Source organism: Arachis ipaensis, chromosome B7 (genome assembly GCF_059453495.1).
Source record: "Arachis ipaensis isolate K30076 ecotype BB chromosome B7, ASM5945349v1, whole genome shotgun sequence".
Taxonomy (NCBI): domain Eukaryota; kingdom Viridiplantae; phylum Streptophyta; class Magnoliopsida; order Fabales; family Fabaceae; genus Arachis; species Arachis ipaensis.
This window is the reverse complement of record NC_142442.1, coordinates 102,512,987-102,528,387: the sequence shown is the minus strand read 5'-3', so window position 1 is coordinate 102,528,387 and position 15,401 is coordinate 102,512,987. Positions and strand designations below refer to the sequence as shown.

The 15,401-nt window shown below is 41.0% G+C and overlaps 1 non-coding gene across 1 annotated transcript; it reads right to left on the bottom strand.

Moving 5' to 3' along the window:
• Positions 1-14,486: 14,486 nt before the first annotated feature.
• LOC148553560 (small nucleolar RNA R71) lies at positions 14,487-14,593 on the bottom strand. Its single transcript, XR_015893657.1, has one exon. It is a non-coding gene; the product is annotated as a small nucleolar RNA R71 (small nucleolar RNA).
• Positions 14,594-15,401: the final 808 nt, after the last annotated feature.

The window sequence follows — 15,401 nt, the reverse complement described above, 5'->3', positions numbered from 1 at the left end:
TTGAATTTGGAAAATTGGATTTTTTTTAAAAATTAAGGATTTTAGAAATCAGGGTTCTTGATATATTCATGTAAAAATCATGCATTGAAGCATTCAAATTTTAAAATTAAATTGGAAATTCGTGTGGAATCACTGGAAATGGCTCCTCCCTGTCCTCCTGGCGTTTGAGCGCCCAAACACTGCCTGTTTTGGGCGTTCAGCGCCCAAATGCTGATCTCCTGGGCGTTCAGCGCCCAGTTGCTGCCATTACTGGCGTTCAACGCCCAGTGGGTGGCCATTCCTGGTGCTGAACGCCCAAATGCTGCCATTACTGGCGTTCAGCGCCCAGTGGATGCCCATTTTGGGCGCTGAACGCCCAAAATGCCCCTTTACTGGCGTTTTCTTGCCATTGAGCTCTTTTACTCTGTTTTGTGTGCCGAGGTCTTCTGTAAATGATTATTTACCTTGTTGTCAATGAACTATATATAAAATATAAAGATAGAAATAGGGCAAAATACTTTGAGGATTGTTGCCCCATGGCTGGGTTGCCTCCCAGCAAGCGCTTCTTTATTGTCTTTAGCTGGACCTTGCTGAGCTTTTAATCTAGCTTCAGCCTTGAGCATTCTTGCTCAGTGTTGCCTTCAAGATAATGCTTGATTCTCTGTCCATTGACAATGAACTTCTTATCAGAATCAATATCTTGAAGCTCCAGATAACCATATGGTGACACACTTGTAATCACGTATGGTCCCCTCCACCGGGATTTCAGTTTCCCGGGAAATAGCCTGAGTCTAGAGTTAAACAACAGGACCTTCTGTCCTGGTTCAAAGATTCTAGATGACAGCTTTCTGTCATGCCATTTTTTTTATTTTTCTTTATAAAGCTTGGCATTTTCGAAAGCTGTGAATCTGAATTCCTCTAGCTCATTTAGCTGGAGCAATCGTTTTTCTCCTGCTAATTTGGCATCTAAGTTTAGGAATCTGGTTGCCCAATAGGCCTTATGTTCCAGTTCCACGGGCAAGTGGCATGCCTTACCATACACGAGTTGGTATGGAAAGGTCCCTATAGGGGTCTTGAATGCTGTTCTGTAAGCCCACAGAGCATCATCCAAGCTCCTTGCCCAATCCTTTCTACGGGTATTTACTGTCCATTCCAGGATTCTCTTTAATTCTCTGTTAGAGACTTCAGCTTGCCCGTTGGTTTGTGGATGATATGGAGTGGCCACTTTGTGGCGAATTCCATACCGAACCATGGCAGAGTAAAGCTGTTTATTGCAGAAGTGAGTGCCCCCATCGCTGATTAACACTCTAGGGACACCAAACCTGCTAAAGATATGTTTCTAGAGGAATTTCAGCACTGTTTTAGTATCATTGGAGGGAGTGGCGATAGCCTCAACCCATTTTGATACATAGTCAACTACCACCAGAATATAAGTGTTTGAGTATGATGGTGGGAAAGGTCCCATGAAGTCAATTCCCCATACATCAAACAACTCTATTTCCAAGATTCCTTGTTGAGGCATGGCGTAACCATGAGGCAGATTACCAGCTCTTTGGCAACTGTCACAATTACGTACAAACTCTCGGGAATCTTTATAGAGTGTGGGCCAATAGAAGCCACATTGGAGGACCTTGGTGGCTGTTCGCTCACCTCCGAAGTGGCCTCCATATTGAGATCCATGGCAATGCCATAGGATTCTCTGTGCTTCCTCTCTGGGGACACACCTACGGATAATTCCGTCTGCACATCTCTTAAAGAGATAGGGCTCATCCCACAAGTAGTACTTTGCATCAGTAATTAGTTTCTTTTTTTGTATTCTATTGTACTCCTTGGGTATGAACCTTGCAGCTTTATAGTTTGCAATATCGGCAAACCATGGTGCTTCCTGAATGGCAAATAGATGCTCATCAGGGAACGTCTCAGAGATCTCAAGGAAGGGGAGGGACGTCCCTTCCACTGGCTCTATCCGGGACAGATGATCAGCCACTTGGTTCTCTGTCCCTTTTCTGTCTCTTATTTCTATATCAAACTCTTGCAGAAGCAATACCCATCTGATGAGCCTGGGTTTTGAATCCTGCTTTGTGAGTAGATATTTAAGAGCAGCATGGTCAGTATACACAATCACTTTTGATCCTACTAAGTATGATCTGAACTTGTCAATGGCGTAAACCACTGCAAGTAGTTCTTTTTCTGTGGTTGTGTAATTTTTCTGGGCATCATTTAGAACGCGACTGGTATAATAAATGACATGCAGAAGCTTGTCATGCCTCTGTCCCAATACTGCACCAATGGCATGATCACTGGCATCACACATTAACTCAAATGGCAATGTCCAGTCTGGTGCAGAAATGACTGGTGCTGTGACCAGCTTAGCTTTCAGCGTTTCAAACGCCTGCAGGCATGCTGTGTCAAACACAAATGGCGTGTCAGCAGCTAGCAGATTGCTTAGAGGTTTTGCGATTTTTGAAAAATCCTTTATAAACCTCCTATAGAATCCTGCATGCCCCAGAAAGCTTCTGATTGCCTTAACATTGGCAGGTGGTGGTAATTTTTCAATTACCTCTATTTTTGCTTGATCCACCTCTATTCCCTTGTTTGAGATTTTATGCCCAAGAACAATTCCTTCAGTCACCATGAAGTGACACTTTTCCCAGTTTAAAACTAGGTTGGTTTCTTGGCATCTTTTCAGAACAAGTTTCAGGTGATCAAGACAGGAGCTGAATGAGTCTCCATATACTGAGAAGTCATCCATGAAGACTTCCAGAAATTTTTCCACCATATCAGAGAAAATAGAGAGCATGCATCTCTGGAAGGTTGCAGGTGCATTGCATAGCCCAAAGGGCATCCTTCTATAAGCAAACACTCCGGATGGACATGTGAATGCTGTTTTCTCTTGATCCTGGGGATCTACTGCAATCTGGTTATAGCCTGAGTAGCCATCCAAAAAGCAGTAATAATCATGACCTGCTAGTCTCTCTAGCATCTGGTCTATGAATGGTAAAGGAAAATGATCCTTTCTGGTGGCTGTATTGAGCCTTCTGTAGTCAATACACATGCGCCACCCTGTAACTGTTCTTGTAGGAACCAGTTCATTTTTTTCATTATGAATCACTGTCATGCCTCCCTTTTTTGGGACGACTTGAACAGGGCTCACCCAGGGGCTATCAGAAATGGGATAAATAATCCCAGCCTCTAGTAATTTGGTGACCTCTTTCTGCACCACTTCCTTCATGGCTGGATTTAGCCGCCTCTGTGGTTGAACCACTGGTTTGGCATTATCCTCCAATAGGATTTTGTGCATGCATCTAGCTGGGCTTATGCCCTTAAGGTCACCTATGGACCACCCAAGAGCTGTCTTGTGTGTCCTTAGCACTTGAATAAGTGCTTCCTCTTCCTGTGAATTTAAGGCAGAGCTTATGATCACTGGAAAAGTGTCACTTTCTCCTAGAAATGCATATTTCAAGGATGGTGGCAGTGGCTTGAGCTCTGGTTTAGGAGGTTTTTCCTCTTTCAGAAGAAAGTTCAGAGGCTCTTTCATGTCCCCTGAATCCTCCAAATCAGGCTGAACATCTTTAAAGATGTTTTCCAACTCTGATTCGAGACTCTCAGCCATGTTGATCTCTTCTACCAAAGAGTCAATAAGGTCAACTTTCATGCAGTCTGTTGATGTGTCTGGATGCTGCATGGCTTTGACAGCGTTCAACTTGAACTCGTCATCGTTGACTCTCAGGGTTATTTCCCCTTGCTGGACGTCAATGAGGGATCGTCCAGTTGCTAGGAAGGGTCTTCCTAGAATGAGAATAGCACTCTTGTGCTCTTCCATTTCCAGCACAACAAAGTCAGTGGGAAAGGCGAATGGCCCAACTCTGACAATCATGTCTTCAATCACGCCTGATGGGTATTTAGTGGAACCATCAGCAAGTTGGAGACATATCCGGGTTGGTTTAACTTCATCAGTTAAGCCAAGCTTTCTAATAGTGGATGCAGGTATCAGGTTGATGCTTGCCCCAAGATCGCATAAAGCTGTCTTGGTGCAATCACCTTCTAATATGCATGGTATCAGAAAACTCCCAGGGTCTTTAAGCTTTTCAGGAAAGCTTTTCAGAATGACTGCACTGCATTCTTCAGTGAGGAGAACTCTTTCTGTTTCTCTCCACTCCTTTTTATGACTCAAGATCTCTTTCATGAACTTGGCATAAGAAGGTATTTGCTCAAGTGCCTCTGCAAATGGAATCTTTATTTCAAGAGTCCTTAGATAATCTGCAAAGCGAGCAAATTGCTTATCCTACTCCTCTTTCCGGAGTTTTTGAGGATAAGGTATCTTGGCTTTATATTCCTCAACCTTAGTGGTTAAAGAAGCCTTTTTAGAGGGGTTGTTATCAGCACTTATGTGTGTCTGATCCCTCACTGGCAATTGCGTACCAGAGTTAGACGCTGGAGTGACGTTAGACGCCAACTCACTGTCTATTCCTGGCGCCTGAACGCCAGAAATGTGCCCCTGTTGGGCGTTCAACGCCAGATTCTTGCCCATTTCTGGCGTTGAACGCCAATCCTGCCTTGTTTCTGGCGCTGAACACCAGTTTTGGGCATGGTCTGGGCGTTCAGCGCCAGCCTTCCACCCATTTTCTAGCGTTTTAGTGCCAGAATTATTTTTCCCTGGGCTCTTACTGTCCTCAGAGGAATCTTTGGTGGGTTGCTTATTTCTTGAATTTTTGATGCCTTGAGGTGGGGTATTTAATGTTTTCCCACTTCTTAATTGAACTGCTTGGCATTCTTCTGCTATTTGCTTTGATAGCTGCTGCTTTGTTTGCTTAAACTGTTCTTCCATATGTATATTAGCTATCCTTGTCTCCTGTAACCTGTCTTTGAATTCAGCTAGCTGCTTTGTTAGAAAATCTAATTGCTGATTGAATTCAGCAGCTTATTTTACAGTACTGAATTCAGCAGTTACTGTTTTAACCTCTTCATTCATGGAAGGGTTGCTGTTTAGATACAGATGCTGATTCCTGGCAACTGTATCAATGAGCTCTTGAGCCTCTTCGATTGTCTTTCTCATATGGATAGATCCACCAGCTGAGTAATCTAAAGACATCTGAGCTCCTTCTGCAAGCCCATAGTAGAAGATGTCTAACTGAACCCACTCTGAAAACATTTCAGAGGGGCATTTTCGTAGCATCTCTCTGTATCTCTCCCAGGCATCATAAAGAGATTCATTATCTCCTTGTTTAAAGCCTTGGATGTCCAGTCTCAGCTGTGTCATCCTTTTTGGAGGGAAATATTGATTCAGGAATTTTTCTGTCAGCTGTTTCCATGTCCTTATGATGGCCTTGGGTTGGTTATTTAACCACCTCTTAGCTTGATCTTTTACAGCAAATGGAAACAGTAATAGTCTGTAGACATCCTGATCTATTTCCTTATCATGTACTGTGTCAGCAATTTGTAAAAATTGTGCCAGAAACTCTGTAGGTTCTTCCTGTGGAAGACCGGAATACTGGCAACTTTGCTGCACCATGATAATGAGCTGAGGATTCAACTCAAAGCTACTAACTCCAATGGAGGGTATGCAGATGCTACTCCCATATGAAGCAGTAGAGGGGTTAGAATATGACCCCAAAGTCCTCCTGGACTGTCCATCTCCACTTATGTCCATGATGGATCTATGGATATAACTTGGACTGATTTACCTTTTTATTTATTTTATTTTATAAGAAGTAAATACTTAAATAAAATAAAATAACTAAAAAGAATTTGAATTTTGAGATAATTTTTTTTTTAATTTAAAATTTTTTTTTTCGTAAAAAAAAAATTAAAAATAATTAGTTAAAAAAAACGAAATTTTTGAAAAAGAGGGGAGATATTTTCGAAAATTTGAGAGAGAGAGTTAGTTAGGTAGTTTTGAAAAAGTTAAGAAACAAACAAAAAGTTGGTTAGTTAGTTGAAACAAATTTTGAAAAGATAGGAAGTTAGAAAAGATATTTTGAAAAGATATTTTTGAATTTAGTGAGGAAAGAGAAAAACAATAAGATAGTACAAGATTTAAAATTTTTAGATCTAATGCTCCTTGTTTTTGACAAATTTGGAGGGAAAACACCAAGGAACACCAAACTTAAAAATTCTAAGATCAAGACACAAGGAAACTCAAGAACACTTTGAAGACTCACAAGAACACAAGAACATGAAGGAAGAACACCAAACTTAAAATTTTTAGAAAACCAAACCAAAATTTTCGAAAATCAAAGGGGAATCAACAAGAAAACACCAAACTTAAAGTTTGGCACAAGATTTAATAAAAAAAATATTTTTGAAAAAGAAGGTTTTGAAAGGAGCATAAAAGATTCTAACCCAATCAAATTAATGTTGTAGCCAAATGAGTTATGGGACCTTCAAAAATTTTAAGAAAGATTATTTTTGAAAACACCAAACTTAAAGTTTGGCACAGGATTTAATAGAAAAATTATTTTTGAGAAAGGTTTTTTTTTTTTTAAATATGATAGCCAATTATCATGAACATAAACACCACGTTCTAAATAACTGAGCTATAAATTTAAAGTATTTTAACAAGGGGTAATTAATAAAAGACTCTAAACAACAAAAAAAGAAAGATTTTTCCTAATCTAAGCAACAAAATAATCCGTCAGTTGTTCAAACACGAACAATCCCCGGCAACGGCGCCAAAAACTTGGTAGCACAAATCACGAATCACACTTTTCACAACGCGTGCCACTGACCAGCAAGTGCACTGGGTCGTCCAAGTAATACCTTACGTGAGTAAGGGTCGAATCCCACAGAGATTGTTGGTTTGAAGCAATCTATGGTTATCTTGTAAATCTTAGTCAGGAAATCAATTATGTTTATCAGTTGAATTATGAATAACCAGTAAAGCATAAATTAAAAGTTACTTGTTGTGTAGTAATGGAGAATATGTTGGAGTTTTGGAGATGCTTTGTCTTCTGAATCTCTGCTTTCCTCTGTCTTCTGATTCATGCACGCACATCCTCCTATGGCAAGCTGTGTGTTGGTGGATCACCGTTGTCAATGGCTACCTTCCATCCTTCCAGTGAAAACTACGCTCACGCGCTCTGTCACAGCACGACTAATCACCGGTTGGTTCTCGATCCGGTTGGAATAGGATTTACTATCCTTTTGCATCTGTCACTAACGCCCAGCCTTCAGGAGTTTGAAGCTCGTCACAGTCATTCAATCCTTGAATCCTACTCGGAATACCACAGACAAGGTTTAGACTTTCCGGATTCTCATGAATGCTGCCATCAGTTCTAGCTTATACCACGTAGATTCTGATTAAAGAATCTAAGAGATACTCATTCAATCGGATATAGAACGGAGGTGGTTGTCAGGCACACGTTCATGGTTTGAGGAAGGTGATGAATGTCACAGATCGTCGCCTTCATCACAGTTAAGCGCGAATGAACATCTTAGATAGGAACAAGCGTGTTTGAATGGAAAACAGAAATACTTGCATTAATTCATTGAGACACAGCAGAGCTCCTCACCCCCAACAATGGGGTTTAGAGACTCATGCCGTCAGAGAATACAAAGTTTAGATCTGAAATGTCATGAGATACAAAATAAGTCTCTAAAAGTTGTTTAAATACTAAACTAGTAGCCTAGGGTTACAAAATATGAGTGGACTATGATGGATGATGCAGATATCCACTTCTGGGGCCCACTTGGTGTGCCGGGGCCCACTTGGTGTGTGCTGGGGCTGAGATTTCGTGCAGAGGCCATTTGTGGAGTTGAACGCCAGTTTTTATGCCAGTTTGGGCGTTCAACTCCAGTTTTTTATCCTTTTCTGGCGCTGGACGCCAGAATTGGGCAGAGAACTGGCGTTGAACGCCCGTTTACGTCGTCTATCCTTGTGCAAAGTATGGACTATTATATATTGCTGGAAAGCCCTGGATGTCTACTTTCCAACGCAATTGAAAGCATGCCATTTCGAGTTCTGTAGCTCCAGAAAATCCACTTTGAGTGCAGGGAGGTCAGAATCCAACAGCATCAGCAGTCCTTTTTCAGCCTGAATCAGATTTTTGCTCAGCTCCTTCAATTTCAGCCAGAAAAATACCTGAAATTACAGAAAAACACACAACTCATAGTAAAGTCCAGAAATATGAATTTTTCCTAAAAACTACTAGGAATAGACTAAAAACTAACTAAAACACACTCTAAACTATATGAAATTATCCCCAAAAAGCGTATAAAATATCCGCTCATCATGAAGCAAAGAAAGTAAGATGGGAAGAATGCAAGATGGTCACTATAAGTGATAAGGGGACTGAGAAAGAGTTGAATAAACTCTTCGAACACTCTGGAGATACTTCAGCAGAGAAGCAGGAAGAGGGTCACCAAGAAACCAAAATTACACAGAAGGAGATGCTGAAACTCTATGCACCTTTTCCCCAAAGACTCAAGGGTGGTGTGGAAAAGAGAATATACTCAAAGTTCCTTGATATGTTTGCATCTCTCCATGTAAACATACCATTCATCAAGGCTCTCCAACAAATGCCCTCGTACATTAAGTATATGAAAGAGCTGCTGACCAGGAAAAGCTCACTCAAAGAAGGGCAAACAATAGTGATGAATAAGGAATGCAGTGCTCTCATTCAACCAGAGTTGCCTACAAAAAGGAAGGACCCAGGGAGTTTTCACATCCTCTGAACCATAGGAGAAACAAAGTTTGACAAAGGACTCTGTGACCTGGGAGCAAGCATCAACTTAATGCCTTTATCCCTTATGAAGAAGCTGCAGATCAATGAGCTAATGCCCACAGACGTAGTCATTATGCTGGCTGACAAAACTCAAAAACAAGCAGTAGGAGTGGTTGAAAACGTGTTGATAAAGGTTGGGAATTACTTCCTTCCCACAGACTTTGTCATATTGGAAATGGAAGAGAGTCACCTTCACCCAATCATATTGGGAAGACCATTCCTAGCTACAGCCAGAGCGCTCATAGATGTGGAGCGAGGAGAGCTAATACTGAGGATACATGACGAACAACTTGCATTCAATGTCTTCAAACCCTCACAAGAAGCAGATCAGGAAAGCAAGGAACCAAGGGGAGAGCACGACAAAGCACTGGTGGAAGAAACAAGCATTGAAGCACAAGCTGTACACTTGGGAATCTCTTTGGTTGATGAACAAGACAGTCAGCAGTTCTCACAGCAAAAGGAAAACCAGGAGGAACCTAAACCACCAGAGCCATATGAGACCAGGAACAAAACTTCCTTGGAAAAAGAGATCACAAAGAGCAGGGCAACATCGAAAGGAACAAAGAAGAAGGCACCAAGGAGATGGAGGAACAAGAAGATCCCTACAGAAGATTTCTCTCCAGGGGATAAAGTGATCTCAGCTTATTTCCCAGATATCCACCTCATCTCCCCACCATCCCATCTCAGCTACCTAAAGTTTTCACCATCAACAGGATTCTCTCCTTAGAACATTTGGAGATCCTTGATGAAGCCAATGGAGATAGATTTACTGTGAGGGGGGAGATTTGAAGCATTACCAACCACCCTGACAAAGTCAGAACATCAAGCTAGTGACGCTAAAGAAGCGCTTCATGGGAGGCAACCCATGTTTTATATGCTTTAAAGTAGTTAATAATGCTAGGTTCATGAAGTCCAAATCAACTTTGACATATACTTGAATGAATCCTTTTATGCATCACATAGTGAAGAACAAGTTTGGTGTTCAAGGCATACTAAGAAGAGCATAAATGCAATTCATTTCATGTTACTCTTAGAGCCTTGAACAAAACTTTGTACACCACATGGACACAAACTAAGTTTGGTGTCACCAATGTTGCATACATGAACAATTAAAAAGTCAGTTGGTTTGCATTCATGAATAGCACTTAGTTAGTTAGAAACAAAAACTTTAAAAAGTAGTTATCCCAAAATTTTTTTAAATTTTGCCGCCACTTTCCACAATTTCATTAATCACATCCCTTTTGTTTTGTAGGAGAATTGATGGGACAATTGAAGGAGGAGGGTTCGGCCACCACAAAAGCAGAGGACTATACACGTGTCCTCAAGAGGAATGCATCGGGATCCAAAAAGATCTAACAGAACAAGAGAAAAGGAAAGTGAAACAGCAGAAGGAAACGTTGAAAAAGAAGATAGAAGATGATGGCTTCTGGAAAAAGTTGATTGGAAAAAGCAAGGGAAGTGGGGGTTCAAGCACTCAAGAAAGACACGAAGAGGACAAACAAGAGAGAGCATGGGCACCCCCGTGAGTAAAAGGTTGTGGAGTTCCCTCTTTGTTCCATCTTTTTCAAGTTTTAAATAAGGAAAATCATGTATGAAATAGAACATGTTTCCATGGTAGTTTAGGATTTTAAATTCTGCCTTTAAGTTTTCATTGCTTAGGTCTATGCTTGCTAGTCTAATGTCACTATTGCATTTTCACCTTGCTTACTTGTATGCTTGTCCTTTAAGTCAAATAAAAAGAGATGTTATGAAAGACCAGAGTGATGTTCAATTTGTGGAGTAAGTTCTTAAGCTTGTGGTGTAGTAATTACTTAGCTAAGTTGGTTCACCAACAAGGTAGGAAGGCAACTATCTGTCCTAAATCATATGCTTGAAACACACCCCATGAGACTAGCTAAATAACAAGATCCTAATAAGAAAAAGGGAAAGAAAATGAAAGTTGAGAAATAAAGAAAAAGAGTAAGAAATAAGGCTAGGCACCAAGGGTTGAATCTTAAGGCATGTGTCTGTGGTGCTCCTGTGCAAAGGATATACTTGGATGAATAAGCTCTCAGGGGTGCCTTATCACTTGATAACTTGGGTTAACTAACCCGGGATTATCAGCTGAAAGTCCACTATCAAGAGTAACCCTTGCTACATAGCACTTAGTAACCCAAAGAGGTGCTGGACACCAAGGTCTCAAGAAGAAAAATAACAAACCATGTGCTTGTGGTGTGAATGTATGGGGGAAAGAGACTTGAGAGAGTAAGTCCTTAGGGGTGTCTTAACACCTAGCACCTTGAACCAACTGGTTCGGGAGTGCTGGCTGAAAGCTTATCTTAAAGAGTCGCCCCCTTACAAAGCACCTAGTCTAAAGAACACAATCAAACCCTGACAAGACAAAGGGATCAATGAATAAAAGTCTCATAGGGTGTAATCAAGTGAGTATTCCAGGGCATGGTAAAGGTCTGAAAGCCAATGAAGGAATGAACCTAAGTTGCTATACATGAAACCCCATAAAACCAAGGACATGACTTCCACAATAATGACTCATTTCTCTTGTCATTTCATTCGTCATTCTCATGTTTCAGTACTTGCTTAGGGACAAGCAAGCTTTAAGTTTGGTGTTGTGATGCCAGGGCATTTTGGCCAGTTTCACTGACCTTTTCTTTACTGTTTTACAGAAGTTTCATGCATTTTCTTAGTTAATAAGCAAGTTTTGGGTAGATAATCACTTACATCTTGATTCAAGCAAACATTGAATGACAAATTGGATAATGAGAATTATGCATGAATTGAATGACAAATTGGATAATGCATGTCTCATAACTTGGATTAGAGCTTTGATGCACTTTATTTGCTTGGTTTCAGGACAAAGGAAGCAAGGAAGAGCCACATTAGCAGCCACGTTAATCTAATTAACGTGACCACTAACGTGGAATGGGAATAAACTTGCAACGTTAATGAAAAAGGTTATTGCCAATAACGCCTTCAAAACCATCATGGCCCACGTTAATTGCCACGTTAACTACATTAACGTGGTAGTTAACGTGGAAAGAAAGGGAGCTCCAGCGTTAGTGGTAAAAGTGAATACCACTAACGCTTCAAATTGGCAATTGGCCACGTTAAGAGTCACGTTAACTCAGTTAACGTGAACTCTAACATGGAAAGGGAAGATAATGCCAATGTTAGTGACACTCACCTTTGTCACTAACGTTGGACTAAGCCCAATTGGCCACGTTAAGGGTCACGTTAACTACACTAACGTGAACTCTAACGTGGGAGGAGCAAGGAATCGCCAACGTTAGTGACACTCACCTTTGTCACTAACGTTGGACCAAGCCACTATGAGCCACGTTAGTTGCCACGTTAATTGCATTAACGTGGAAGCTAACGTGGAGGAAAGAATTGATGAGCCAACATTAGTGACACTCACCTTTGTCACTAACGTTGGAGATGGCAATCACTACCACGTTAGTGGCCACGTTAAGACAATTAACGTGAGGCACTAACGTGAGAAGGGGCGTTTGGAGTGTTAGTGACAAAGGTAAGTGTCACTAACGCTCTCGAGGCTGAGGCATGCCCACGTTAAGAGCCACGTTAGTTATACTAACATGGACTCTAACGTGAGAAAAGGGGGGCTAAGAGCAATGTTATTGGCAAAGGCAAACGCCAATAACACTTGCGATGGACCAAGAGGCAACATTAGTGGTCACGTTAGTGCCACTAACGTTGAAGTTAACGTGAACCATCTTGGGCTAGGAACGTTAGTGAAAAAGGTGATTGTCAGTAACGTTCTCGAACCCACATTTTCACTAAACGTTAACGCCACTAACATCCTAGCTAAAGTCCATGCCTACTTCACACTTTCTCTGCAAGTAAAGCTGAGCCAAAGGCCCATATCCAAAGACTTGAAGAGCCAACTAGAAGATGAGAAGAGTAGTATATATAGTAGTAGTTTTGAACTAGAGAGGGAGAGCTTTTGGCCATTGGGAGAACTACTCTCTGTATAATTTTACTTTCTCTGCAACTTTTAGTTTTACTTTGAAAATGTATTTTCCATCTTTGCTTTCCATTCCCAGAGCTATGAACAACTAAACCCCTTTCATTGGGTTAGGGAGCTCTGTTGTAATTTGATGGATCAATAATAGTTTTCATTATTCTTCTTCTTTCTTTTCTCTTGATTTTATTAGAAAGCTTTCAATCTTCATCCAATTGGGTAGCTGTCTTGGAAAAGAAGCTATTCATACTTGGATCCCTTCGGAACCTTGGAAGAGGAATGAAGAGATCATGCTAGAAATGCTTTCTCATGTTGGACCAAATTGGGGTTTTGGATGGATATAGTAACATATAATCTTACCAACATTTTGATTTGGAAATACATGTGGTATAATTAGTGACCACACTTTATCTCTTCTCATGAGCAACTAGACCAAGGAATTGGCTATTGATCAAGATTTGAGAGATTGAATTACCAAGGAATTGGAATTCAATCACTTAAGATTGCCAAGGAGATCAATGAATACATTGATTGAGGAAGAGATAAAAATGAACTTGATCCGGAGAATACAACATCTCCTGAGCCCAATGAACTCTCCATTTCTGATCTTACCCATTCTCTTTACTTTCTGCCATTTACTTTTATGTTCATCTTCCCCATTCCCCATTTAAGATTCTGCAATTTACTTTCCGTCATTTACATTCAGTCCTTTATTTCCAGTAATTACATTTCCTTCCATTTACTTTCCACCGTTTAATTTCCCTCAATTCTCCAATCAAATTCTGCTTAGCTCAACTAGAACATTCCTCCAATTAAAGTTGCTTGACCAATCAATCCCTGTGGGATTCGACCTCACTCTATTGTGAGTTTTTACTTGACGACAATTCGGTAAACTTGCCGAGGGAAAATTGTTAAGAGACAAGTTTCCGTGCATCAAGTTTATGGCACCGTTGCCGGGGATTAATTTTGTATCAACAATGATTAAATTGGTGGATAAAGAGATTGAGCATTTTTCTTTTGTTTGATTTAAATTCTGTTTGAGTAATTTACTTTCAGTTTTAGTTATTTTCTTCCCGTTACCCCTACCCATTTGTGGTGTTCTCTTATTTGTTATAATTTAGTTCACTAACCCACTAACTGTTTGATATATTGTATCACTCACACTAACAGCATTTTTTACAAGAATACTCTCTATCTCCCTTTTGTTTTGTCCTTGTTGGTTGTATGACAGGTAGAAGAAGCGGGGCTTCAACTTCTGTTGATTCTGAACCTGAGAGGACCTTCCTTAGATTAAGGAGGGAAGCAAGAAGAAAGAGAGTTGTTGGTGCTGAGGAAGAGGAAGAGTACTTTGAACCAGACATGGATGAGAATATGGAGAACCATCATGAAGAAGAGGCTCACAACCATGGCAGAGAAGATCCAGTGCATCATGCTGGGCAAGAGAGAAGAGTTCTGGGATCCTACATAAATCTAAACCCAGGAAACTGTGGAAGTAGCATCCAAAAGCCAACCATACATGCCAATAACTTTGAACTAAAGCCACAGCTCATCACCCTTGTTCAGAACAACTGCTCATTCAGAGGAAGCATCCAAGAAGACCCCAATCAACATCTCACTGCATTCCTGAGGATATGCGATACTGTGAAGTCTAATGGTGTTCATCCTAACACCTATAGACTGCTTCTGTTTCCCTTCTCACTCAAGGACAAAGCATCCAAATGGCTAGAGTCCTTCCCGAAGGAGAGTTTAACAACCTGGGAAGATGTGATAAATAAATTCTTGGCAACCCTCCTCAAAGAATCAACAGGTTGAGAGCTGAGGTACAAACCTTCAGGCAACAAGATGGTGAGACTCTTTATGAAGCATGGGAGAGGTTTAAGGACTTGACAAGAAGGTGCCCGCCAGATATGTTCAATGAATGGGTGCAGTTACATATTTTCTATGAAGGTCTTTCTTACGAATCAAAGAAGGCAATGAACCACTCATCTGGGGGATCTCTAAACAAGAAGAAGATCATTGAAGAAGCCATAGATGTCATTGAGACTGTAGCTGAGAATGAGTACTTCTATACTTCTGAAAGAGGCAACACTAGAGGAGTGATGGAGCTAAACAACGTGGATGCATTGCTGGCCCAGAACAAGCTGATTACCAAGTAGTTGGCTGACCTTACCAAGTAAATAGAGAGGAACCAAGTAGCAGCAATCACCACCTCATCAGCAACCCAAGAAGGAGTGAATGCAGAAGTAGAGGGTGAGCAGGAATAAGCCAACTACATTGGAAATTCACCGAGGCAGAACCATGATCCATACTCCAAAACTTACAATCCTGGTTGGAGAAACCACCCGAACTTTGGGTGGGGGAATCAACAAGATCAAGGCCAAGATCAGAGACGACACAACCCCAACAACAATGCGGCTCACCAACACCTCTCAACATCCATATCAAAACCAAAATGGCCATTCTCATCCCTCCAACTCCAACTCACCATCATCTGAAGATAGACTCTCAAGGATTGAGACCCTACTTGAAGGCATATGTAAGGAACTCCAAGAGAACAAGGTGTTCAAGGAGGAGGTGCGAGCCAATATCAAAAACCAGGGAGATACCATTAAGAAGCTAGAATTTCAATTGGGATACCTCTCTGAGAAGATTCCCAAACCTACTGACAGCTTTCCAAGTGACACAGAGAAAAACCCGAGAGGTGAAGCAAAGAAAGTAAG